Here is a 10,135-nt window from a genome sequence, read left to right as displayed (position 1 = left end):
TATGCATATTCGTGGTACCATTTGAAAGAAAACACTGAAGTTTGTGTAAATGTGAATTGAATGTAGGAGAATATAACACAATAGATCTGGTTTAGATAATACAATGAAACAAAACACATGTTTTTTATTTTTACATCATCATCTTTAAAGTGAACAAGATAAAACAAACATTCAGATTTCAATTAAATTTGAGTGAAAAACATAAAGTTTCAGAATGAAAACTTCCAAAATGAGTGTGCTACATGACATTTATCATGAAGTCACCCAGGTGTCCCACACAAGTAGCCCAAATGTACCCAAGTGGCCAAATTGGTGAAGGTATACATTTTGAAACAAATAACTATATACAAAATACCAAAATGGTATTCTAACACACCCCCCCAAAAAATGGAGGGAAAAAAATGGAAAAAAAATATGAAGAAAAAAATACATACATTTACAAAATAACATGGGTAACTATTAACTATACATACTTTAAATATTTGGAAGACCCTCAGTCCTCTATCAAATCAAATGCATTTATATAGCCCTTCGTACATCAGTGCTTTACAGAAACCCAGCCTAAAACCCCAAACAGCATGCAGGTGTTGAAGCACGGTGGCTAGGAAAAACTCACTAGAAAGGCCAAAACCGAGGAAGAAACCTAGAGAGGAACCAGGCTATGAGGGTGGCCAGTCCTCTTCTGGCTGTGCCGGGTGGAGATTATAACAGAACATGAGCGAGATTTTCAAACGTTCATAGATGACCAGCAGGGACAAATAATAATAATCACAGTAGGTGTAGAGGATGCAACAGGACAGCACCTCAATAGTAAATATGAACAGTTTAGGGTTCCAGAGCCGCAGGCAGAACAGTTGAAACTGGAACAGCAGCAAGGCCAGGTGGACTGGGGACAGCAAGGAGTCATCATGCCAGGTAGTCCTGACGCATGGTCCTAGGGCTCAGGTCCTCCGGGAGAGAGAAAGAGAGAATTAGAGAGAGTATTCTTAAATTCACACAGGACACCGGATAAGACAGAAGAAGTACTCCAGATATAACAAACTGACCCTAGCCTCTGACACAAACTACTGCAGCATAAATACTGGAGGCTGAGACAGGAGGGGTCAGGAGACACTGTGGCCCCATCCGATGAGACCCCCGGAGAGGGCCAAACAGAAAGGATATAACCCCACCCACTTCTGCTGTAAAGCAGAGGGTCACCAAGCATGTGGCGCAGGTGATGGGGGACTTAATTTTGCAAAGAACACAGTGACGCCTCCATGCTGTGCCCTTTTGGCCCTGAGGCACATCCATGCCTGCAGAAATACATTTGGGCAGATGAACACCACTTGTGACAGGTGCTGGATGAACCAGCTTCAGTGGGGGATGGAAACCTTGGCCCTGGGGGCTGTCATTCGGAGTCAGTGTCACTGTGAAAGATAATGTTTAGTTAGAATAGTTTCACATATGAGCCCTGTATCAACAGGTACAATAAACAGATATATACAGTATATAGAGTACAGGGAACATAAGGTTGAATATATTATTATGACCTGCTAGATCTACTGTCTCTTTTATATTATGACATTTCAGCTAGATCTACTGTCTCTATTATATTATGACAGACCAGCTAGATCTACTGTCTTTATTATATTACAACAGACCAGCTGTATCTACTGTCTCCATGTCACTTTGGCCATTGTTGTGGGCCTGCCCTCCCTTCAACAGCCTGGAATAGGCTATTTCATGTGGGTTGGGGTGGGCGGCAGACACACGCATCTCACATTTCATGACATTACATATTTATATACTGCTTTTAAAATTAAAGAAAATCACAAACAATATTTTATAGTATTAATTTCAAACAAGGGCATTAGCATGATAAGAACTTACCAGTCCAAAACAATGTCCTCTCCCGTTCAAAAATATTCCTCCACAATCGCTAAATGAATCGTCCGACAACAATCTCTGTCTCACTTTCCCAATCAATTTATTCTAAAATTGTGTGTACATCTGTATATCTAGACTTAGATTTAGCTTTCCCTGACTTAGTCGCCATACTGATTGATATATAAACAGCTGAATCTTCGCGTTTACCAAACAATGCAGTGCGTAATATGTTTCTCCTTCCGGTATGAAACGTCAATAGCGAATTACTCTCTTTATGCTGGAGCTTACTACATGGGTTGGTCTTGCAACACATAAACATGACCTATTGCCGTTTACCTCAGCTCATTGGCTATCTACCCAGCTAGATTTCAAGACGATCAGTGGTCATTGGGTTAAAATACAGTCAATCAACGAAACAGCGGGCAAATCATTGGTGCAGAAGGATGTCATGACTTGTTGTCTTCAAATCGATTTCTTTCAGTCAATACGTCTCGCGAAATGACCCATCAGGTTTGATTGTGTTATAAACAAACCAGTTGATTGCAGTGAAACCAAACATGACTGGAAAAGTCATGTTCTGTGTGGGTTATTTACCTGGAATGTGTTGTCGAAAATGGAATGAGACGGAATTCACGACACAAGCGGTTCACACAATGTTTCGTGTTAGGCTATAAAAACGGATTTTATCAAACAAAAGATTATTCATTGTGTAACAATGAGCATTGGAATTGCAAACAGACGAAGATCGTCAAAGGTAAACAATTTATTTTAATGCAGTTTGTGATTATGTTACGCCTGTGCTGGTTGAAATAGTTGTTTTTTATGGGGCTCTATGCTCAGAAAATCGCATCGTATTATTTCGCAGTAAATCCTTTTTTCAAATCTGACAACGCAGTTGGATTAGCAAGATTCTAGGCTTTAGATACATGTGAGACACTTGTATTTTCATGAATGTTTAATATGACTATTTCAGCCTGCTACCCGGGTTCCGTGCGCAGAGAGGTTAAGGAATAATTTGTACCAAATACAATGCTCCGAGTTTTAGAGACGTTCAGGACCAGTTTATTACTGGCCACCTATTCCAAAACAGACTGCAACTCTTTGTTAAGGGTTTCATTGACTTCATTGGTTGTGGTTGCTGATGCGTATATGGCTGAATCGTCAGAATACATGGACACACATGTTTGTTTAATGCCCGTGGCAGGTCATTGGTAAAAATAGAAAGGAGTAGAGGGCCTAGAGCTGCCTTGCGGTACACCACACTTTACATGTTTGACATTGGAGAAGCTTCCATTAAAACCTCTTTGGGATAGGGGGCAGCATTTTCACTTTTGGATAAATAGCGTGCCCAATTTAAACTTCCTGCTACTCATGACAAGAATATAAGATATGCATATTATTAGTAGATTTGGATAGAAAACACTCTGACGTTTCTAAAACTGTTTGAATCATGTCTGTGAGTAGAACAGAATTTATGTTGCAGACAAAACCCCAAGGACTAACCATTCAGAATTATTTATTTTTGAGGTTGCTGTCTGTTCAATGGGTTCTCATGGAGAAACGATATTTCTTAGGCACTTGTTTGCAGTTGCTACCGCTTCCACTGGATGTCATCAGTCTTTGGAATTTGGTTGAGGTTATTGTGCAATGAAGAAGTACGGCCATCCTGGAAAAGGGTAACGCTGTTGAGAGTTGGCCAAGACTTGAAAAGTAGCGTTAATTTTCTCTTGTCCTCTATTGAAAACAGATAGACCCGTCTTCAATTTGATCGATTATTAACGTTTAAAAATACCTAAAGTTGATTTACAAAAGTATTTTGAAATGTTTTGGCAAAGTTTACAGGTAACTTTTGAGATATTTTGTAGTGACTTTGCGCAAATTGGAAGCTGTTTTTTTCTGGATCAAACGTGCCAAATAAATTGACATTTTGGATATATATGGATGGAATTAATCGAACAAAATGACCATTTGTGATGTTTATGGGACATATTGGAGTGCCAACCAAAGAAGCTCATCAAAGGTAAGGCATGTTTTGTATTTTATTTCTACGTTTTGTGTAGCGCCTGAAGGGTTGAAATATGCTACTCTCTTTGTTTACTGCTGTGCTATCATCACATATTAGCTTCTTATGCTTTCCCCGAAAAGCCTTTTTGAAATCTGACATGTTGGCTGGATTCACAATCAGTGTAGCTTTAATTTGCTATCTTGCATGTGTGATTTAATGAAAGTTTGAATTTTATAGTATTTTATTTTAATCTGGCGCTCTGCATTTTCCCTGGCAATTGGCCAAGTGGGACATTTGTATCCCCCTATCCCAGAAAGGTTAAAGAAAACCCTTTGAGTTCTATTAAGTTCTAGACCTCAGCTGAATCTGGTAATGAATGGTGTGGCTGTTGAACAAGTTGAGGAGACTAAATTACTTGGGGTTACCTTAGATTGTAAAATGTCACGGTCAAAACATATAAATTCAATGGTTGTAAAGATGGGGAAAGGTCTGGCTGTAATAAAGAGATGCTCTGTTTTTTGACACCACAGTCCAAAAAAAAGCAAGTTCTGCAGGCTCTAGTTTTGTCTAATCTTGATTATTGTCCAGTTGTGTGGTCCAGTGCTGCAAGGAAAGACCTAGTTAAGCTGCAGCTGGCCCAGAACAGAGCAGCACATTTTGCTCTTCATTGTAATCAGAGGGCTGATATAAATACTATGCGTGCCAGACTCTCTCGGCTAAGAGTTGAGGAGAGACTGACTGAATCACTTATTCTTTTTATAAGAAACATACATTTTTTGAAAATCCCAAATTGTTTGCAGAGTCAATTTACACACAGCTCTGACACACTACTTATCCAACCAGACATACCACCAGGGGTCTTCTCACATTCCCCATATCCAGAACAAATTCAAGAAAGTGTACAGTATTATATAGACCCCTTATTGCATGGAACTTTCTTCCATCTTATATTGTTCAAATAAACAGCAAACCTGGTTTCAAAAAACAGATAAAGCAACACCTCAAGGCAAAATGCCTCTCCACTATTTGACCTAGATAGTTTGTGTGATATGTAGGCTACGTGGTTCTTTTTCAAACATTTATGTAGTTTTGTCCTTGAGCTATTCTTGTCTATTGATGTTCTGTATTATGTTTCATGTTTTGTGTGGAACCCAGAAGGAGTAGCTGCTGCTTTTGGAACAGCTAATGGGGATCCTAATAAAGTACTAATTACCAAATGAATAGGTAAATGACTTTGTAAAATAGGGAAGCCTTGGATTATCTGTTGGCCACTTCATGTTGTACTTTCATTCCAGACTCAAGTGGAAATATTTCCACTGCCATAGAACAATTAGACAAGCTAAGGGGCGCTTTAATGGAGGGAGAGGCTGGTGACGGTAGTGTCCGGTTCACCTAGGGGTCATGAAAAGGGTTGTACCAAAATGTTCGATGTATTAGATTAATTAATTATGCTTATGTTTTATTAATAGAAGGGGAGGGGCTATAAGACCCCTCCCTCCTTACATTTATAGGGTCCTAAACTACAGATTAACAATATATACATTCTTTATATAGTTTTAGAATTGTTCCACAGTTGTTTGCTCTTTCTCTCTCTCTTATAAAGAAGACCCTTCTTAGAGATGTGTGATTGAGACAGAACTCTGCAAGGGAGTGTGGGAGATAAGAGACTATTCAGACATTCCACAATAAATCAACTTTGGGGAGGGGACATTTATTGCCTAGCTTTTAGATAAACACTGAAACTCTATGTTTGTATAGCTATGGATGCAGGGTTTTGGTCTCAGGAGTAAAAAGGTAATGACATAGTCAGTGACATCACTAAGGCGGGACTTCGGTTTAATAAAACAACTTGAGATCTTTTGTTTGATGCGGAACTTACTCAGAAACATGCGTGCTATGTTCCTGTTTGTCAACTTCTGTCTGCAATTGCATTAATAAAGGTTTTTGAACAATTTAATTAAAGATATTGTCATAATGCCAATTTCACCAATTAACCAATGATTAACAAGGAAGGACGTAAGGAACAAACCCTAACATTATCTGGCCTTTTACCTGGCTGACTTCCCTGTTTGGTGCTTGGGGAGCAACAGTTTTCCATTGGATCATCTATGGCCTAGTAATCCTTCTTGTTGTACTACTTAGATCGAGTGTTAGATCGAGTTCAAGTCCAGGCTCTGGCTGGTGGCTGGGCCACTCAAGGACATTCAAAGACTTGTCCCGAAGCCACTCCTGCGTTGTCTTGGCAGAGTGCTTAGGGTCTTTGACCTGTTGGAAGGTGAACCTTCGCCCCAGTCTGAGGTCAGCAACCGTCTAACACCACCCATACCGTGAAGCATGGTGGTGGCAGAATCATGCTATGGGGATGCTTTTCAGTGGCAGAGACTGGGAGACTGGTAAGGATAGAGGGAACAATGAATGGAGCCAAATGCAAGAAAATCCTTGATGAGAACTTCCGAGCGCAACTTCGACCTTAGACTGGGTCGAAGATTTACATTCCAACAGGACAATGACCCCGAGCATACAGCCAATGCAACCCTGGCATGGCTTTAGAACAAGAATGTGAACATCCTTGATTGGCCCAGCCAAAGCCCAGACTTGAATTCCACGGAAAATCTGTGCAAAGAATTGAAGATTGCTGTTCACTGCCACTCACCATCTAACGTAACAGAGCTTGAGAAAAACTGCAAAGAAGAATCTGAGAAAATCTCCAAAGCTGTTACCCAAGACGACTCAAATCTGTAATCGATGCCTAAAGTGCTTCTACAAAGTATTGACTCAGGGGTGTGAATACTTGTGTAAATTGTATCACAGAATACTTTCTGAAAGCACTGTATTATCCCAGGCATTTTCTTTTCTCTGACATATTTTAGTCTTACGGCTCAGTTTTGAGACATGCTACTATTTGAAACCCACTATGGCGGTTATGAATGTCAAGTTTTTTGGAAGACTATTCCTGTTTCCCTCCTTGTAGTGGAATAGTTATGGTAATCCCTGACCAAGTTAAAATAGTTACATAGGTACTTTGGGACCATACTGTGGACAATCTTATTTACAAGACACAATTTAGTCTGAGAGACTCTCTCCTCCACTTTGAGCCATCTGAGGCTTTCGAAATGGGTATAGTCAAGAGGAGTAGGTGCTGGAAGTTTAAGAATATTCCTGAGTATTTTTTTCTGAAATGTCTTCAGTTTGTTTTTAAGTTATCTTGGGGGCACTACTGTACCAGGAAGAGCATGCCTAATCAAAGAGGCACTGAGCAAGAGCCCCTGCCAATGCCAACATTGCCGCCTTATCCAGAAATGTGGATGTTCTGGCCAGGAACCTGATTTCATGGTTCACTTTAGAATTTTTTTTGTCAGATAGTTGCCTAGCACACATCCAAGATAATTAACTGAGTCACCTACTACCACCTTAAAGCCAGACTGTCTTCAGTCTGAAAAAAAAAAGTTTTGACACAACCAATACTTTTCACACTACAACCATATTTGCAAGAATCCCAATGCATTTCAATGGCCATAGACTTGAATGGAGAAAATTCAGGTTGCTACCAGTCTTTAACCTTTAATGCTACAAACACATTTTACATTTACATTTAAGTCATTTAGCAGACGCTCTTATCCAGAGCGAGCTCTTATCCAGAGCGACTTACAAATTACAAACCAACTCTAGAATGTGTAGACTGATTCAACTTAGGTTGCTTTTTGATACTACTTATACTTTTCACACTGTAACCATATTTGCATAAATGCCAACGCATTTGAATGGTTATAGGTTATCATAGAAAAAAATAAATAAACTGTTTAAGCTACAAACAATGAACCACCTTTATGCATATGTTACACTCTTCAGACAGAGGCGTGGTCAGCAGATAATAAACCTGAATTAACATGGTAAAATGATGAGACAGAGAAATGGTAGTAGTGTCCAGTAATGTTTTGTTGTCAATCAGTTATCCATCACAACTCTGTTGTAGTATTAAATCTTCACATTTCATATTCCAGCTCAAAGAAATATATCAAAGAAACTATAACCATACACCTACTGTACGCATTCACATTATATATATATAGGGGTGTACTCACTTTTGTGATATACAGTATATATATATATATATATATATATATATATATATATGTGAGTACACCCCTCACATCTTTGTAAATATTTTAGTATATCTTTTCATGTGACAACACTGAAGAAATGACACTTTGCTACAATGTAAAGTATTGAGTATACAGCTTGAATGTACGCTATATAACAGCGTAAATTTGCTGTCCCCTCAAAATAACTCAACACACAGCCATTAATGTCTAAACAGCTGGTAACAAAAGTGAGTACACCCCTAAGTGAAAATGTCCAAATTGGGCCCAATTAGCCATTTTCCCTCCCCGGTGTCATGTGACTCGTTAGTGTTACAAGGTCTCAGGTGTGAATGGGGAGCAGGTGTGTTAACATTTTTTGCCATCGCTCTCACACTTCCTCATACTGACTGGTCACTGGAAGTTCAACATGGCACCTCATGGCAAAGAACTCTCTGAGGATCTGAAAAAAATAATTGTTGCTCTACATAAAGATGGCCTGGGCTATAAGAAGATTGCCAAGACCCTGAAACTGAGCTGCAGCACAGTGACCAAGACCATACAGCGGTTTAACTGGACAGGTTCCACTCAGAACAGGCCTCGCCATGGTCGACCAAAGAAGTTGAGTGCACGTGCTCAGCGTCATATCCAGAGGTTGTCTTTGGGAAATAGACGTATGAGTGCTGCCAGCATTGCTGCAGAGGTTGAAGGGGTGGGGTGTGAGCCTGTCAGTGCTCAGACCATACGTGCTCAGACCATCTGCATGGCTATCGTCCCAGAAGAAAGCCTCTTCTAAATATGATACACAAGAAAGCCCGGAAATAGTTGAACAGCTGAAGACAAGCAGACTAAGGACAGGGATTACTGGAACCATTTCCTGTGGTCTGATGAGACCAAGATAAACTTATTTGGTTCAGATCGTGTCAAGCATGTGTGGCGGCAACCAGGTGAGGAGTACAAAGACAAGTGTGTCTTGCCTACAGTCAAGCATGGTGGTGGGAGTGTCATGGTCTGGGGCTGCATGAGTGCTACCGGCACTGGAGAGCTACAGTTCTTTGAGGGAACCATGAATGCCAACATGTACTGTGACATAGTGAAGCAGAACATGATCCCCTCCCTTCGGAGACTGGGCCACAGGGCAGTATTCCAACATGATAACGACCCCAAACACACCTCCAAGATGACCAAAGGCTTGCTAAAGAAGCTGAGGGTAAAAAGGTGATAGACTGGCCAAGCATGTCTCCAGACCTAAACCCTATTGAGCATATGTGGGGCATCCTCAAACAGAAGGTGGAGGAGTGCAAGGTCACTAACATCCACCAGCTCCGTGATGTCGTCATTGAGGAGTGGAAGAGGACTCAAGTGGCAACCTGTGAAGCTCTGGTGAACTCCATGCCCAAGAGAGTTAAGGCAGTGCTGGAAAATGATGGTGGCCACACAAAATATTGACACTTTGGGCCCAATTTGGACATTTTCACTTAGGGGTGTACTCACTTTTGTTGCCAGCAGTTTAGACATTAATGGCTGTGTGTTGAGTTATTTTGAGGGGACATCAAATTTACACTGTTATACAAGCTGTACACTCACTACTTTATATTGTAGCAAAGTGTCATTTCTTCAGTGTTGTCACATGAAAAGATATACTCAAATATTTACAAAAATGTGAGGGGTGTACTCACTTTTGTGATATACTGTGCAAAAGTGCAATATGTGATTTACTGATATACTGTGTGTGTGTGTATATGTATATATGTATATGTGTATATATATATATGTATATGTGTATATATATGTATATGTGTATATATATGTATATGTGTATATATATATATATATATATATCTAAAAAGGTATACATTTTTTTCACCTTTATTTAACCAGGCAGGCCGGTTGAGAACAACTGGGACCTGGCCAAGATAAAGCAAAGCAGTGTGGCAAAAAACAACAACACAGAGTTACACATGGGATAAACAAAAGTACAGTCAATAACAAAACAGAAAAATCTATATACAATGTGTGCAAATGGAGTAAGGAGGTAAGGTAATAAATAGGCCATAGTAATTACAATTCAGCAAATTAACACTGGATTGATAGATGTGCCGATGATGATGTGCAAGTAGAAATACGGGTGTGCAAAAGAGAAAAAATAAATTAAATAAAAACAATATGGGGATGAGGTAGG

This window comes from Oncorhynchus masou, chromosome 31 (genome assembly GCF_036934945.1).
Source record: "Oncorhynchus masou masou isolate Uvic2021 chromosome 31, UVic_Omas_1.1, whole genome shotgun sequence".
Lineage (NCBI taxonomy): Eukaryota > Metazoa > Chordata > Actinopteri > Salmoniformes > Salmonidae > Oncorhynchus > Oncorhynchus masou.
This window is presented reverse-complemented; position numbering follows the sequence as displayed.